This window comes from Fukomys damarensis, unplaced genomic scaffold, assembly GCF_012274545.1.
Source record: "Fukomys damarensis isolate Sample0158 unplaced genomic scaffold, DMR_v1.0_HiC HiC_scaffold_14, whole genome shotgun sequence".
Lineage (NCBI taxonomy): Eukaryota > Metazoa > Chordata > Mammalia > Rodentia > Bathyergidae > Fukomys > Fukomys damarensis.
This window is the reverse complement of record NW_022900926.1, coordinates 58,478,022-58,496,892: the sequence shown is the minus strand read 5'-3', so window position 1 is coordinate 58,496,892 and position 18,871 is coordinate 58,478,022. Positions and strand designations below refer to the sequence as shown.

The following is an 18,871-nucleotide window of genomic DNA, read 5'->3' as shown; positions in this document are numbered from 1 at the left end:
ATCTTATGCATTGTTGCAGATTATTCACACCAGGGAAACTATTCGGTATTTACACATGTGTGACTTATTTATTTCACTTAGGAGTATATCTTCAATATGTATCCATTTTCCTATGAATGAATCTATTTTCTCGTTCTTTATGGCTGAGTAATATTCCATTTTATAGAAAAACCACAACTTCTTTATCCAGTTTCCAATGGATGGGCAAATAGGCTGTTTCCAAGATTTAGCTATTACAAACTGTGCTGCTATAAACATGGGTGCACATACTTCTCTGTGATATGATTCTTTTAGTTCTCTTGGAAAGATACCCAGCAGAGGGATGGCTGGGTCAAATGGAACCTCCAGTCCAAGCTCTTTGAGGTATCTCCATATTGATTTCCATAGTGGTTGCACTAGTCTGCACTCCCACCAACAATGGAGAAGGGTTCCTTTCTCCCCACAACCCTGCCAACATTTGTTATTGTGTGATTTCTTGATAGCAGCCATTCTTTGTGGGGTGAGGTGAATCTCAGTGTTGTTTTCATCTGCATCTCTTGAATGACCAGTGATGTGGAACATTTTTTCAAATATTTTCTTGCTGCTTTTACTTCTTCGTCTGAGAAATGTCTGTTCATTTCGGATGCCCATTTTTGAATCGGGTCTTTATATTTGGGGGGACTGATTGTTTTGAATTATTTATATATCCTTGATAATAGTCCTTTGTCTGAGGAACAGCTGGTAAAAATTTTTCCCACATTGTAGATTGTCTCTTAGTTCTCCTGATGGTTTCTTTTGAAGTACAGAAGCTTTTTAGTAAGATGAGATCCCAGTTGTAGATTCTATCTGCTAGTTCCCATGCTACCTATACCAATGTCTTCCTTTTATAACACAATTAAAACCGACAAGGAAACACACATATTTGCTTGGTAAATCACTTCTGCACACCTTCTCTCAATGTACCTAGGGCTTCTGGTCTTGTATCTTTCTATCCTTTTAATAAGACAAACATACAGAATCCTTTCATATCAAAAACATATCTCTTGTACTTACAGCCTTCTTAATATTTTTTTCTCCATCTCACTATAAACCTTTATAGCAAAATTGCTTCAGTTATTTAAAAGTATCCATTTTTTTCTGTTCTCAAGTTGTTACATTTAAAAATTTGACTGACTGCCAATAGAACAGTAGTAACCTTGAGTGCTTCATCAACAAAGTACAGAAAAGAGCAGGTTAACCCTATAATTACAATTCAAGAATTTGCAAGGCACAAGAAATATTTTAAGCACTCCAATTAAACATGAACTCATTGGAACAAAGATACATTTATCAATTAGCTAAAATTTGTAATTTGATTTCTCATGTAAAATCTCTATATGTCTGGCAGAGGCTGGTTGCAGTTTTTCTGGATTCCAGACTTTTGCAGGCAGTATCAGGCCGATAACACAGCCTTGGCCTTAGGGCTCTTAATGCTGGGAATGTTTTTCACTGTTTTGCTTTATGCTTTTCAAAGCTTTCCTAGCTATTTTCATTCCATTTACTTATTTTCTCATTACGGTTCTTTCCAATCTGAGTGTGTTTTGATTTTTTCTGAGTCTGACCACAGTGCCCCTCCTACAGTTCCCCGCACAGTAAAGCCAAGCAGTACTTCTCATGCTTTTGCCCTTACCTCCTCTGCAGATACCCTGTGATATTAGCAACCCAAGTAGAGGGGAAGCAAGCTTGACCTCCTCCAGAGGGGAAACACTGGGGTTTGCCTGTAATGGTGTCACATTTTCTGAGAGGGGCAAGTCCGCCATGTGAAAGGCAGCAGATTTGGCAAGCAGTTGTTCTAGAACCAAAGCTAAACAGATCTCACGAGTGTGGCTAATTGTCACAGAGCAAAGCTTGAGTGGCTCAGTAGTGTGGGCCACAAAACAGAGTGCATGAGGCTACAAGTTGTCAAGGTCTCAGTTAAAGTCTCAAGGGTGATGACTTTTCTTCTTTGTTGAACTTTCTGGAAGTTAGTTTTGACACGCTCCCTAGGCTCCATATCTAAAGATCTTGTTTATGTAAAATGCCAACTATATTTAACTATCTTTTTCAGCATTCATTTCAACACTGCAGGCCGGCTGGGGCTGAAAGTGATTACCCCATGTTTTAGTCCCAGCTGATGACCCTTGCTACCTTTTCACATTTGAAGCATCTACCTCTTTTTCTGGGTTTTTGTGCTTCCTGTTTAGATGGCCACATGCCAGGTGTACTGTGCTGTTAGTTCTTTTCTTTTTTTTTTTTCTTTGTATTCATTTTTAATCTGAGTAGCCTCACTGAGCAGGCAATCACTCATGGTTCACATCTTCAAAATGGGTGCCAATTACTGGAGACCCCTGAAGTTAGTTTCCAGTATTCTGCCCGGTATTCTATGCAGACCTGAGGGAAAAAAATACTCTAAGAGACAGGTCTAAGAGAGACAGAGCAGGGTGCCAAGATGACAAACGGTAGTGTTACTGACAGAGGTCCTGGCCCATCCTAGGCACTGACTTCTACTGGCAATCCATTGGGGTAAAATCAAGCTATGTGCAAGGGCAGGGCTATGTGTGGTTTCTATGGAAATAGATGCAAACGAGGCTCTTGAAGGACAAGACAAAATATTCTCAAATTAACACAGAACAGACAAAAATATATGGTTGCAATTAGAGCATTGTTATTCTAGAAAGAATATTTTAATTGTGTGAATAGAATTTGGGTGTGAGTTACTCTGACCTCAGCTCATAGGCCTTAGCTAGACTCACTCCTCAAAAGAAGCCATTTCTGGAGTTAACTTTTTGGGCCCGCTTTGGGCATAATCAACATTACAGTCCTCTGTACTCACTCTTCTTCTTCGACACTATTCCCTTGTTTTGTTTCCTAGCTGCCATCAACTAAACATGCCCCCCACACTTTTCTGTTAAGATGTATCTCCCTTACAATCATCTGGCCATGTATTGAATTCCCTGAAACCATTAGCAAAATTAAGACTCTCTTCCTGTAAGTTGTGGATGTTGAGTACTGTGTCTCAGCAATAGAAAAAATAAGTAATAGTGCCCTTTGTTTTCTTTCTCATTTGCGAATCCATTTGCATGCTAAAAAAAACTACAAAATCAACAACTGTACTGTAAATAAGGATTGTAAATAAGACTGAACTCTATACTAGTAAACATTTCTATAGACCTATAGATATACATGTAGCTGTTACTCCTCTGTCCTGTTTTTATTACATGGTAACTGGCTTAGATCTGAATTATCATTTTCAGGTATACTGTATCTTCCCAGGACTCTTTGGTAAAGTTAAGTGTTACTCCTGAAAAAGGGCCCATAGGAATTCCTAAGAAGCAGGATACTTACAAATAAATATGGTTAATTTCCTAAGCAGCTACCGTGTAGCATGATCATTTTTATCTTTTCATTGTAGCTCAATCTATTAAAACTCACCAGAACCACCTTGTAGCACTGTCTCTGCTGAGTCTTGCAGTTCCTCCTTCTGTTTTTAACTAGTTTCATTTGTGTAGGTTGAAACAAAGTTTTTTGTTCTTTCTCTAACACTGAGAAAAGTTGCTCAGACTATTCCTGCCGGAGACTGCTGATTTCTTCCAGTGTCTCTCTGCCAACCAATCACTGCCATGACCTGCTTCATAGAAAGGGTTGTGCTCCTCAATAAATATTATGATCCTGACCAGAGAAGAAAGCTTATCCCTCAGTCTTATACTACATTTGCTGAAAGGAGGCTATTACAATTCCAATGACAAATAAATTTAGTGGGTGTAACTGCAAACTGTATAGCAGTTTTGATAATTATACTAACGATTTATTATTTTAAAATCATGCTCTGCCTTCTCTGTCCCAAGATACAGTCACAGATGAGTCTAGTGGTGGAAAGGATTCAGTCGGAGTGAAAAACAAATTCACACTTCAGAATGTGCTCAATGATTCACCACTCCTCTCCAATACAAAGGCCTGGATTAAAGTTTCCCAAACCTGAATCTTCTTACATCTCCATATCTGAATCAATTTTGAGGATAATACTCAGCTTTCAGGAAGCTTCTGAGTTCCTGATGCAAACTGACCTCTGGCCCATTGAAAGCCATTCATAGCCTCATATGACCCTACTGTTGTATAGATGGGGTCAATTTTCAATTTCCACTGTGCAAGATTACCTTTGAGGTTGTAGGACCAAGAGTTCAATGAGGAAAAATACCATGATACGAGACAAATATAGAAACAATTTTATAAACTTTTCTTTCTGTTACACACACATTTCCAGATGTTAAAGCATAAGTTTATTAACATTTAAAACTATGCTTCTGCTTACTTATGCCTAAAATTATGCTCACCAGGTTTAGAATCCTATTTCATACTTATCATAATGGAAATATCTAGAAGTTATTCTGGCTTGAGACAGGAATGAATTCACTGAGGACTTCTGAAATGTCTTTCCAATATAGTTCTTTAACAATATATATAAATGTCTTTAACAATATAGTTCAGGACAGCAATGTCTCTAGCTAAATACTTGCTGTTTCAGGTTCCACTGCAGACAGATGCAACCGCAGCACTGCGTTGCTTGATCAAAAAGTTCTGAGCAGAAGTCTCCTGGGGATTTGTAAAAGATATTTTCTTTCCTCATCAAGAGAGATAAATCCTGTTGGTAGCATGGGTTGCTCCACTGCTAGCTTTCTTCTTTCTCTTTGTGCATACATGATAATTATTATAGCATCAATTTTGTGACAGTAACGTGAATCAAAATTAAAAGCCACATAACATAAAGTTGATCATTTTAACCTCATTTATATTTCAAATGATAATTTTGCAGAGCTAGTCTAATGTATCTCAATTCTTTTTTGCCATGTGCTCGAACTTTTTTGTTTTGGGGGAGGGACTTTTATTCACACATGTTTGCAGTATATTACCATTACAGTCCCTGCAGTGAATTGATGCACATACACAACACATTTCACTTCTCTTCTCCCCCCTACACCTTTTCATTTTCTCAGCATCAGATTCATTAGTTTATATGACCTTATAAAGTTAATTATCACATGTACAGATAGAAAACCAGACTAAGGCAAAGACTATATAAAAATGTAAGAAAATTGTACTAAGAAAAAGCACACTTTTGTATTATGTTGTGCACAGTAAACTATAATACATTGTTTTTCTTTCTCCTTTTTTGTATTATCTGTCTTTCATTCATATATATATGAGTATATATATTTCATATAGGAGAAACCATGCAATTTTAAAATGTGTGTGCGGGAGTTATTTTGCTTAACATTATGATCTCAAAGTGCATGTATTTTCTTACAAATGACTCAACCTTATCCTTTTGATGGCAAAGTACTACTGCCTTGTGTATAAATACCAGATTCATCTTATCCATTTATCTGTTGATGGACATTTAGGTTATTTCCAACATTTATCTATTATGAATTGTGCCTCTATAAACCTGGGTATACATATATCATTGTAGTATGATGGATTTAACACTTCTGGGAAAATATCTAGAAGGAAAATAGCTGGTTCAAATGGAATTTCTTTTTTTCTTTTCAGTTCTGTGCTGTTTCTGGTTTGTTATACACTTCCAAAGCAACAGAAGTTTGCCAATATGTGCAAACACTGTGGTCTCCTCATGGTACTGCTTAGGCCTCTTCTCCTTCCTCAAAGCTGTCTTTGAAGCACTCACTGGCTTCTTAATCTTCATCCCCCTCTGTAGCCGTACCCCACTGCAGGTGATTTTGTTGGCAAAGGCTTAGCCTCGTGAACTTCCAACTTCAGTGGTTTAATCTGATCGAAACCCATATAGGAGTCTGATCTCAAAAACACTGTATACTGGTAATTTCCAGGCTTGCAGGAGATTTTAGTTCTGCCTCTTCCATTTCTTTCAGTGTACACACATGATATGGCATAGATATTAAGATCTGTTCTTTCCTATCTGCAATATAAAGCCACCACCACTCTTGTTTTTCCTCAGGAAAATAAAGAGGATACACAGAATGTGCGATCTTTGATTTGGTTTCCAAGAGAGCTCACTCCTTGCAATGCACACTTTGTTGTAATTTTTGCCATTCTGCTTCGCCGTGTTTGATCTTTTCTTTATCTTGCCCTCTATCAGACTCTCTGTCACTACCATCATCTTTTTCATGCTTGGAATCTCTTTTGCCCTTTTCTTCTTCAGAATCATTGCTTTTTGTCAGAAATTTCTCCTTCATCATCCTTTACTGAAGCTTCACTCCCTACTACTCCTTTGGCCTGCTTCTGTTCCTGCTACTTTGACTGTGGTAATGTCACAGATGTAGGATTTTTTGTTGTTGTTGCTGTTGTTTATTTTTTGAGGCTTTTTTATTATTATTTACCAGTTTTCTTGGATTCCTTACTCTTCTGCTGCCATCCCCTACTTTTAGTTTTTTGGGACTCTCTATACTGATTTCCATAGTGGTTGTATCAGTTTACACTCTCAGCAACAATGGAGAAGAGTTCTTTACTCCCTACAGTCTTGCCATCATTTCTGTTGATAGTCGTTGATTTCTTAATGATAGTCATTTACTCTGGAGTGAGATGGAATCTCAGCGTTATCTTAATTTACATTTTTCAAATGGCCAGCCTTGTTGGGCATTTTCTTATATTTATTGGCAGTTTGTATTTCCTCTGAGAAGTGTCTATTCACCTCAGATGCTCATTTTTTTAATTGAATCCTTAAATTTGAGACATCTAACATTTTTATTTCTTTATATACAGTGATACCTCAGTTCACAAACTTAATTCTTTTCATGATTCTGGTCACCAAACCAAATTGGAGGAGAACTGAATCAAATTTCCCCATAAGGTCAACATTGAACCTAACCATTGAATTTGATTCAGTTCTTGTTCAATTTGGTTTGTGACCAAAATCATGGAAACAATTAAGTTTGTGAAGCAAGGTACCACTGTATTCTAGATATTAGTCCTTTTTGTGAAGAGCAGCCAGCAAATTTATTTTCTTATTCTATAGCTTGTCACTTCACTATAAGTGGGTTCTTTTGCTGTGCAGAAACTTTTTAATTTGATGTTTGTATATATATATATATATATATATATATATGATTATATAATTACATTCATCATTGGGATCTTTTGCCTTTACATGATATATCTTGGTTCTTATTTTTTCACCATTCATCTAGCCTCCCTTCACCCCCTCCACCCTTCCCTATCTACAAAGACTTTGTTTCCATTTTTTTCTTTTCTCTTATTTTTTCTTTTACCTTCTTTTTTCCCTATGCCTCCCACTACCCCAACACCTGTAGACCTTTTCTTCTGATTGCACAATATTAATTATACATGTTTATCCTTTACTTGGGTCCTTGTGCTTGTGATGCAGGCAGCAGAATACTGAGCTAAATTCCTGGCCCACGAGGTATTATTTCTTGTACAACTGGGGTTTTGTTCAGCAAGTCTTTGCTCCACCTGTGGCCTCAAGAGTTTTACCTATTTTGACTTCCAGCAGATTAAGTGCTTCATTTCTAATGTTTACATTTTTGGTTCATTTTGATTTTAGTTTAGTGCATGGAGAGAAATGTGGTTTAAGGCTCAACCTTAAGCATATGGATAGCCGGCATTCCCTGCACTATTTCTTAAAGAAGCTGTATTTCCTCCAGTGAAAGGAATTGGCCTCTTTGTTAAAAATAGCATAGCTGAGGCTGGGGATTTAGCTCAGCAGTTCGGTAGCCTGCCTTGCAAGTGCAAGGACTGGAGTTCAATCCCTGGTACCAAAAAAAAAAAAGAAAAAGAAAAAACATAGCTGAGTTCATGTGCTGTTTTCTTTCTTTGTCTTTCCCTCCCTTTCAAAAGGGTGTTAAGCATCAGTACAGATGGACATTATTTTTTTTTAGCTTTGATATATTCTTTTATATTTCTCTTAAATTCTTTTATTGGTACATTGTAGGTATACAATACATTTACATTCATCATTGGGAACTTGCACCTTTTTACATTGGGTAAAGCATCCTTTTGAAAGGGAGGGAAAGACAAAGAAAGAAAATAGCAATAATCTCAAATGAAAGTTTAATTTAATGGTCAGAGATAATATACACACGAAATTCCATGTTAGTTGTTATATATTCTTTGCAAATTTCCCAGTGAAATAGTTTATAAAGATATATTTTAGAGACATTTTAAAAGGACAAATATTCAAATGATATTCATGGCAACATTATTTTTAATGATGTAATTCTAGGAAGCAGTGTAATACCTAGAATGAGGACAGGTAATAAATATATTGTAGGGTATCTACTATAATATGTATCATGTACTCATTAAAGAGCATATTGATAAAATGCTTAAATTGGCAATTAAAATGCTTTACACTCTATGATATGTATATATGTGTATATGTGCATATCATTATGGTTTATCTAAAATATCCTCTGAGAGTTTCTGATCAAAAATGGGACTTTTGGGAAGTTGTTGGATCTAGGGCCACTATGCTCATTAGAAAGTTGGCCCATTGATGAGTTTATAGCTGATTGAACTGTTCAGATGTAGGGTCTGGTCAGGAGAAACTTAATCCCTTTGAAGTAAGAATCTCATCACAAGTTGCCATGGGTGCTGGACATGGAACTACAGGACTGAATTATTGCACTCCTGGGTTTTGAATTTATTCCTTTCTACCACCTAGTCTTCCTTTTTGGAATGAGAATATTTTCCCTGTGCCAGTGTATGGTAGAATTATTTAACTTTCTTTTGATTTTAAAGGGGCTCACAAGTAAGAGTTTGTCTTTTCTTAAATGAATTTTATTGTCATAAAATAGAATGACATTTTGTCTTGGAAATTGGGACCTTGACATAACGAATCTTGGTTCTTATTTGTTCTCCTTTACCCTGCCTTCTCTTCAACCCCTCCACCTTCCGTACCTACAAAGACTCTGTTTCCAATATTTTTCATTTTCTCATATTAATTCCATTCCTTTCTTCCCTTTCCCCTACCCCTCTCATTTCTCCTTCCCCATTATCCCTCCTCTTCCTATTTAACATTATCTATTATAACTTTTAGTGCTTATTTACATTTTCAATTTCTCACACTAGAGAAGCTATTTACACATATGTCCTATTTATATCACTTGAGTGTCACCTCAATGTGCTTTCATTTATTTATAAATGTCTCTAATTTCTCATTTTTTATGGTTGAGTAGTATTCTATTTTATAAAAAAACAGTAGCTAAAACTTGGAAGAAGCCCAATTGTCCATCAACTGGAGACTGGATAAAGTTTGTCTTCAGTTTCAAAGGCAATTTACGCTTAAACTTTTGAAAAGTGCGAGAACTGTTGAGACTTTTGGGAAGGGATTATGGCATTTTTGGTTGTACACAGGATAATTGTGTCATTCTAGGTAGAATTATGTATGACCTTGCTTTTAATTCAAGATGAAGTCTCGTTTAAGGATATGTATTTTATTATCAAGTTAAGGAATGGGATGAGACAGTTAAGGTAGTTTTTTTTTACTTTATTAACTTAGCAACTTCCCAGAGTATTTAACTCCTCCTGGGCATATGTGGGGGTGGGGTTGGAGGCATGATCTTGGAGGTTTATATCTGGTCTCTTTTGTGTTGCTTCCCTACTCTGCTTCTTGGTTGCCATGAACAAGCATTTTTCCTCCACCGTGACCTTCTGCTTTGATTTATCTACCTTGGAGCTATCTGATCATGGATTGAATCCTGAAATAGTGAGCCAAATTAAACAGCTCTTTCTTTATCTTTTAGGGGTCAGTTTTGTATCTCATAAGTAGGAGGGCTGGGGATTTAGCTCAGTGGTTCCAGGGTCTGCCTTGCAAACACAAGTATACAATTTCGATCCCCAGTACCAAAACAAAACAAACAAAAAAACAAAAACAAAACAAAAAACAAAAAAACAAAAAACAAAAACAGGAAAGGATAATGAATACAAATTCCAATCTTAATAATCTGTATGTTTATTTTTACTTTGTATATAGATCACAATCACACTACAGATTTGGGAACTTTGTTTTATTTGGTCATCTAGGTTCCTCTTCTAGTTGGCATGTGTATGAATTTTGCGTAAAGCATTTAGTTCTATAAAGATGATTGATTGACAAACTAAAATATTCTTCTGGCCATATGGCTAGAAAGCTTTGAAAAAAACAGCATTAATGATTTTGAAGGCACTTGTAGGTTATTAAGAACTGAAGATAAATTTTGGAGATTGTAAAAGTAAAAATAAAGGTGATAAAAATGTAAACTTCTATAGATTCAACAAACAAGTGTAATATGAAATACAGGGACTTATCTAAAACTCAACATTGGTCTAAATATCTGAAGTTCATGAGCTCATGATTAAAGTCAATATTCAAAAAACAAAATGAAACAAAAGGCATAAGAGAGACAGGAAAAAATATGCCCAACAATGGACTGAAATGAAATGTAAGACACTTTATTTTACTTTGGCCCTGGATGATTTTTTTCTCTTGAGAAACCAAAATCTCAAAAATTTGTCTTGTATAGATTTGGGATTCAGAACTATCCATTTTGTCTAAATAACTGCCACACACAAAAAATTTCCAGTCTGATGATAAGTCTGGGATATCTGGCAGGTGCATATAAAAGTTATTTAAGAGATAATTTTCACAACCAATGCTATGGGGACACCAACATACACATACACAATACCACAATGATTAGATTAAGTACAACAACTAAAGATTTTCAAAATACATAATCTAAATGACCCAGGAATCAATAGATCCAAAAATATGAGGAACCAAAGAGCAAGAACATAATACAATAAAATAGGGTTAAGAAGAATACAAAGTAGACAAATTTATTTAAAATAATTAAGATTTGAAAATAAAATCTTGGGCTGGGGATTTGAATCAATGGTGCCGCCACCTGCCTCCCAAGTGCAAGATCCAAAGTTCAATTCCTGGTACCAAAATAAATAAATAGATAGATAGTTACATAGATAGATAAAATCTCAAGAAATAAGATAAATAGGAAATTTACGTATTTATCAATATGTAAAACCATAATAAAATGTAAAAACACATCAGATGGGATAAATACCATTGAAAATAAAATTGGTAAATTTAAACTAATCTTAAAAATTTGTAAGGTTGAAATCAGAATCAGAAAAAATATTGTAAAAGATGAAAGAGAGTTTACTAAATAGAGTGAGTCATTTTCCTGTACACCAGTAAAAAACAGGTGGAATTTCAAATTAGGAACACAATGTCATTTATATTGTTATTTTTCAAAATGAAATGGCTATCTATAAAGCTAACAAAATACGTTCAAAATGTATATGAGATAAATGACAAGTGAAAGATATCAAAGAAGACATGCATAATAAAGGGATATTTCACATTCATGTACAGGAAGACTCAATATCAAATTGTCACTTCTTCCTAAAATTAATTACAAATTCAAAATAATTTTTATTGAAATCCCAGGAAATTATTTAGTAGACTGGCTGATTCTAAAATTAATATAGGAAAATAAAAGACCTGAATAGTCAACTCAACACTAAAGGAGGACAAACTTGCAAAATGAACACTACTCAATTTTGAGATTATTTTATCAATCTATGGTACTCAGAATAGTCTAATGTTGATGAAAGAATACAAAAGTAAACAAATTGAAACAAAACAGAGAAACTAAAAGTAGAACCATATGAATAAAATCAACTGGTCTTTTACAAAAGAATGAAAGTGAGACCATGAAGCAAACATAGCGCTAGAAAAATTAAACATCTGCGTGAAAAAAATATGAATCTTGACCTATGTAGACTTTACAACCTTCTCAAACTTTAACTTAAAGTAGATGACAGACCTTAATATAACTGCAGAACTACAAAAATTACGGATGATAAAATAGAAGAAAATCTAGATGACCTTAGATTTTGTGACAACTTTTTAATATATAAACACCAAAGGCAAGATCCATGACAGAAATTATTGGTAAATTAGAGCACATTTATATTAAAAACTGGTGCTGTATAAAAAATGATGTAAAGAAAATGAGAAAAAAAAACCATAAAGAATGGAAAAGAAAATATTTTCAGGGAACATACCTGATAAAGGACTGCAATCCAAAATTTGTAAGAAACTCTTAAAACTCACCAATAAAAAAGGAATAAGATACCTAATTTTGGCTGGGAATTTAGCTCAGTGTTTCCATTGCCTGCTTCCCAAGTGCAAGGTCCTGAGTTCAATCCCCAGTACAAAACAAAAACAAAAACAAAAAAACACCTAATTAACTTATCTATATGCAATATTCCTCCCTCTAAATAAGTACCCCTAACTGCTGTGAGGGACCAATGGGCAAAGACAGCTCTGGCTACTTTGAGCTGAAGAGGGTCATAACTGTGATCAGTAGTTAGTTACTCTACAGAGGGTCTGTCTAAAGGCTTTCAATAGGCGCCAGTCATTGTCATCTTGGTAGCTGCATAGCTTTTAAGTCTCAAGGAGGAAAAGCCAAAGAAACAGTTAAGAATGCATGAGCCAAATTATAGCCCACAAGTAGGACAAGGAAAAGGTCCAGGGGACTTCAGAATCCAACATAGAAGATGTATTGTTGAGTTTAGCAGTTGTGAGCTGTTTACAAGGTCAATCTGATGATCCAGGTAAACGAAGTCTAGCACATTTGTCATTGGTTCCATTTGTATGAGCACTTGAAGTTTGGCAGCCTCTAGGCAAGAATAAACAATAAATAAATTTTAAGAAATTAGAGTATGCATAATCTAAGCGACTAGAGTGAAAAGGCAGAACCAGCCCAAGAGGAGCCACCATGGAGGACAATCAAGACACATTCACTGAAGGTCAGAATTGTAAAAGGAAACAAACTACTATAACCTTGTGATTCCCCTGGGGATAAATAGCACTGATTGATATTCTAAATAGGTATCAATCACTTGGTTGGGGTCTATGGTCTCAGTCCAGCCTTTCCAGGAAATATCCCTGTTGCCCACCTTTACTGAAAGTCCTTTTATGCTTGCTATGTGACTTGCTCCCCGTTTGATCCCTATTTAGTCAATATTACTTGGGTCACTGTACTTGTGATCGTCTTGGTTGGTCATGGTTTTGCCTCACCTCACGCCCACCTTGTAATTTTCCATTGGGTCTTATAGTTTTGCCCACTTTGTACCCACTTGACAACTTGCTGTATAAAACATCTTTTAAAAGTAGGGTGAGTGGGCAACCCACATTCCAGTTCCCCTTCTGTCTCTCTTAGACAGAAGCTTTCTTTCCCTCAGTAAATTTTTCTTACTCTTAAAAAAAAAGGAATAAACCAATAAAATTAGCATAAGCCAAAAGATATAAACAAATGGTAAGTAGGATATAAAAAGAGATTCATCCTCATTTGTTATTATAGACTTGCAAATTAACATAAAAACTGCTACCACACACAGTGGACCCTCAAGTTATGACTGGCCTGACATAAACAACTTGGGCTATTTAGGTTAATGGAAGATTCATCTGCCTCTTGTTATGTATAGCGTGTAACTCGATCTCAGCTGTATTGACTTAAAACCAACTTGAGTTACATCCAGTCCCTGGGAATTGAATGAGTTCACAAGTCAAGGGTCCAAAATACAGAACAATTCCATCAGTTGACAAAGTTTATTAAAATGAATTTAATAAAAAATAAAGATCCAAGGATTTAGCTCAGTAGTGCCACCACCTGCTTCACCAGCACATGGTCCTGAGTTCAATCCCCAGTACCAATAAATAAATAAATAAATAAATAAATAAATAAATAAATAAAAATAAATAAATACATATATAAATAAATAAAATAAAATTTAAAAATTTGTTTTGTGATATACCTTATTACTCAAAAGAAAATGACACAGATTTCTGTGAAAGTATGTAAAATGATATAGGCACATACTAAAAAGAAGTTAATAATTATAGAGAAAGAGGAAAAGAGAGAGACATTAGTATTGTTACAACACTTTCAATGCTGTACAAACTGGAGCCCATATTTTAGAAAGTACACCCAGCTATAGACAGATGAGATGGTAATAAGGATGACCACACTAATAGTGGACCAGGCTCCCTGCTATCAGCAGACTGGTGAGGACCAGAGCCATCCTTCCAGCAACCCATCCCCACCCCCAGCCTCTGGCTTCCTGGCTATGCCTGTTCCTCATGTACACTGCAGAGGCAAAGGGGGTCTTAAAGGCCATTGCCCTGAGCTAGAGCAGAAGTGAAAAATAGTAAGTGGGCCTTACTCCTTCTAAGTCCCCACCCCAATGGATAAAGTGAGTTTATTCATTGTAAACATATTTTAGGATAATCTTTGATTTTGTTTTATTTCACATGCTTAAAGGTGATAGATTAATAACTACCACAAATTATCATTTTCTAAGCTGTGTTTGATTCTGTTGTTAATGATTGTATCACTTGGGCTAGTGTTGTGATTGATCTAATCAAGTATCTTTCCTGGTATAATGAAAACAGGATTGCACCAGAGTTATTAGAGACCCAAATCAAAAAGACTAGGCATATCTGGAAGATACCCCTGAGAAGTTTTCATTCTTTAAGGTTTCTAAACACAAGCAACAAAAATACTTGAAACAAGTAATATCTAAGTATCAACCCAGGAATTAAACCAAGGACAATACCAACAACAATTATAGAAATGTAAAGACATTTAAACAAGACAGTCTTTCAGATTACCAAAGGCAAATTAACGTCGTAATGCTTAGTCAAAAGGAAAACACAGAAAACAATTTTCTATTTGATTGCTGGAAGCATTATCTTTAAAATCAGGATCAAAACAAGAAGGTACATATCATTTTTATTTGCACCTATTTTACTGAAAATCCTAGTTATTGTAAGAGAAGTATATAAAAATTGAACGTGAAATGGATAAAAAGAACTATTATTATTTGAAATAGATAAATAATTCAATAGAAATTATGATTATAAATTTTAGAGTATTCAATTACATACACAAATAATATTTATGAAAATTAACATAAATAAAATGAATACACATTCTCTATGAAAAGAGCTAAAAATTTTATTGAGGGATATAAATTGAATAAATAAAGGGGGGAGATTATAATATTTGTGTATCAGGAGATCTAAAATCCTAAAGATGTTATGTTTCACAAATTGCATAACAAAGTAAACTCAATTTGTTTTTTGTTGTTGTTTTTATTCTAATTGAGTTTATTGGTACATCTTAAGTACACAGTACAGTTACATTCATCATTGGGATCTTGTACCTTTACATGACAGGTCTTGGTTCTCCTTTTTCCCCCTTATGCCTGCCCTCCCTTCACCCCTCCTCCCTCCCCCTTTACAAACACTTCATTTCCATATTTTCATTTTCTCATATTTTTTCTTTTCCCTTATTACCTTTCCCCTACCCTTCCCAATTTCCCTGCACCCTGCCCTCCCTTCACCCCTCCTCCCTCCCCCTTTACAAACACTTCATTTCCATATTTTCATTGTCTCATATTTTTTCTTTTCCCTTATTACCTTTCCCCTACCCTTCCCAATTTCCCTGCATCTTTAGCCTCTTCCTTCCTATTTCACATTGTCCATTATATCATAAGGATCTTATGTACTATTATAGTTTATTCAGACCAGGGAAACTTCAGTATTTATACATGTGTGATTTATTAATTCACTTAGGAGTATATCCTCAGTATGTATCCATTTTCCTACGAATGAATCTAATTTCTCATTCCTTATGACTGAGTAGTATTCTATTTTATAGAAAAACCACATTTTCTTTATCCACTTTTCAACTGATGGGCAAATGGGCTGTTTCCAAGTTTTAGCTCTTACAAACTATGCTGCTATAAACAGAGGTGTGCATATATCTCTGTGAAATTTGATAAAACTTTCATCTGATAGTTCATGAATGTTGAAAGCTGTTTTGCATATATATATATATATATATATACACACACACATATATATATATGCTATATATGAAGCTAATATATATATATGCTACATATAAATGATATAGAAAAATAAGGCAATGTAATGAAAAAAGAATCAATAACCACATGCAAGAAGGAATAAAATAACTGGTGACATATAGAAAAATTAAAACTAAAATTGGATTCTAACACACTAATATGCTAAATTCTAAATGGTTGAGCATGTAAATGTAAAATATCATTATAGTAAGATACAGAAATATTTTATGACATCAAATAATGTAGTTAACTTTAGTACCACTGATACTTAAAACTTTATATTAATGAACTAACGAAAAAATTATTAACCAAGCAAAGACATGCCTAGCAAAAACTGTAAAACATGTAACTAACAAAAAATAAAAATATAGAGACTGTGAAATTCCTGTACATCTATTAAGGAAAGAAGAAAAAAAAACATTTTCCCATTAATCAAAAAACACATAAATGAGCAAAAGGATTAGATGATAATTTATAAAACAAAAAATTAAATTGACAATATGATCAACTTCATATCAATCAGAAGTGCAAATTAAAATTACAATATAGCAGCACAACCATATAATTAGATATAGTTAAATTTCAAAAACTAAATGTGGATGAAGCTGTGGGAAAATAAAATTGTTCTTTGCTACTGCTAGAGCAATGAAACAAAAGACATTTGGAAATTAATATCACAACATTCAAGAAAGTTGTAAATTCACATATCCATTATTATTTAATGGTTTCCATCCATGGATTCACTAGTGAACAATGCACAAGGAAATATATTTATGCATAACTACATAACTCTATAGTAATGAAAAGTGGAAACTACATAATTATTCTCCTGCAGGGAAATTGTATCTAAATGATTTGAATATATGTATTCAATAGACAGTTGTATAATAAAGCATAATTTAAGTTAATGAACTAATTATATCTTATTAAGCATGCATAAACCTTTAAAAGATTTTCTTACTATGGAAGAAAACATTGTAATGTCAAATATATATTTATCATACCATTTTTGGATTTTAAACAGTAGAAAATAATAATGCAACATTTATGAATACACACACACACACACACACACACAGAGACACACACAAAGTGACCAAAACTCACATATCAGATTAAAACAAAATAATTTCACGTGAGCATTTCCCTGCATGATTAAATAAGTAGGGAAGAACTGTGAAAAATAATTGTATTATACTTATCACACTCTAAATCTTTGCATGAAACTAAATTGACAAAGTTAACATGCATTTATTGGATTTGGACTAGAGTGGTATCCTCTACTTTGTTCTATAGTCATTTGAATTATTTTGTAATAAAAATTGTGCGTGTATTCCAAGCAAAGGAGATATGCTTGCTAATCATCCAAATAGCCTTATTGTAGCAAGGTATTGTATATCCAATAAGAGCTGTTGCCAATTGATAGAAAAAATAACTTTATATGTACAAGTACATTCAGAAAAGCAACAAGCATTATTTTAGTATTTACTGTATTCCAGGTTTTCCATGTACTATGCAGTTATGCTTGCATAAGTATCAATCTATCAATCAATTAATACACAGAAAATAATGCTAGAAAGATTGAAGCCAGTGTAGAGCCTATTTATCTTGATTAAATATCCATAGTATTTTCTTTCATCTCTATTTCCTCCCTGGCAGGGTGTGTGGCAATATGTGATAGTGCAAAGAAACTGGGGAAGAAGAAATAATGCACTACTAAATACGTGAAGTCTTAATAAGAAAACTGAAAATTATTTTGAAATAAATTCCCACCAGGAGCAAGTATAAAGTAAAAGATTAATGTGCTTTGGGTCTTTGAGATATCCAAATTGGATTAATCAATAAGGAATAATAACAATGAAGCAAATATCGGTCATTGGGCATTGATGCAGTTTCCCTTGGCTCCTGTAAAAAAGTGCCAAAAGCATGGAGGCTTGAGAAAGACACAAGCCTTCTACCACGGTTCTACTGGCCTTAAGGCCAAAGTCAGTTTCCCTAGGGCAACATCAAGGAGTTTGCAGACCTCCCCCGCACTCCCCAGGGCTACAGGAGCCCAGTACTTTCCAGTCTCCTTCAGGGTCTTGTAGGTGCTGGGATGTTTGGTTCATGGCTACCTCACTTCAGTCTTTGCTTCTGTAGTCACAATCCCTTCTCCCCTGTCATATGTGAAATATTTCTTTGACTCCCTCTTACAAGGTCATATGTGATTTCATTCAGGGATTGTCCTACTAATTCAGGATAATCTGCCTATCTCAAAATCATCAACTAAGTCATATCTAAAAATTCATTTTTAGCTATATGCAGTACTATTCAAATTTCAGGGATGAACATGTGAATATTATTGAGGGGCCATTATTCATGGTACCAAAGGTATGAGGTAGCATTTTTGTAAAATACTATAGACTTCTACTCCTATTTGTTCAGCCTTTCTTCACTCTTTCTTATTAGAAGCACCCTCATTTCATAAAATCTGCCATCCCCCTCTCAATAGGTCTGATGAGCGAAAGTCCAATCACGTCTTTCCATTTCTCTTAGATCCAGAATTATGCATGTTTATACAATCTTTCCCTAGGACAGAGTTTATAATCCAACCTGCAGACTCACTACCCATGTCTAATTTGGTTTCTATAACTGATATATTCCGCATGGATACAGAAAGAAAGAATCTCCTTTTTTAGAATCTGGGGCTAATCAAATTAAATGTTAAAGGAGTTAAGATTGTCAGGTTTGCCAGAACAGGAAGGGAGTAAATCTAAAGCAGAAAGAAAAGAGACAAGCCCTCAGAGAATGAGGATGCCAAGCATCTTCGTGATGACCACGCTTGCTTCAGGCTGGCCCTATTCTTGACTTTCTTAGTTTTAGGAGTCCATTTAAAAGTTCTGGTTCGGCTGACTGCCTCTCAAGCACAAGATCCCGAGTCTGATCCCTGGTACAAAAAAAAAAAAAA

At 34.8% G+C, this 18,871-nt stretch overlaps 1 pseudogene; it reads right to left on the bottom strand.

Moving 5' to 3' along the window:
• Nucleotides 1-5,633: 5,633 nt before the first annotated feature.
• The window catches only part of LOC117285977, a 43,622-nt pseudogene continuing 30,384 nt past the window's right edge, over nt 5,634-18,871 (bottom strand).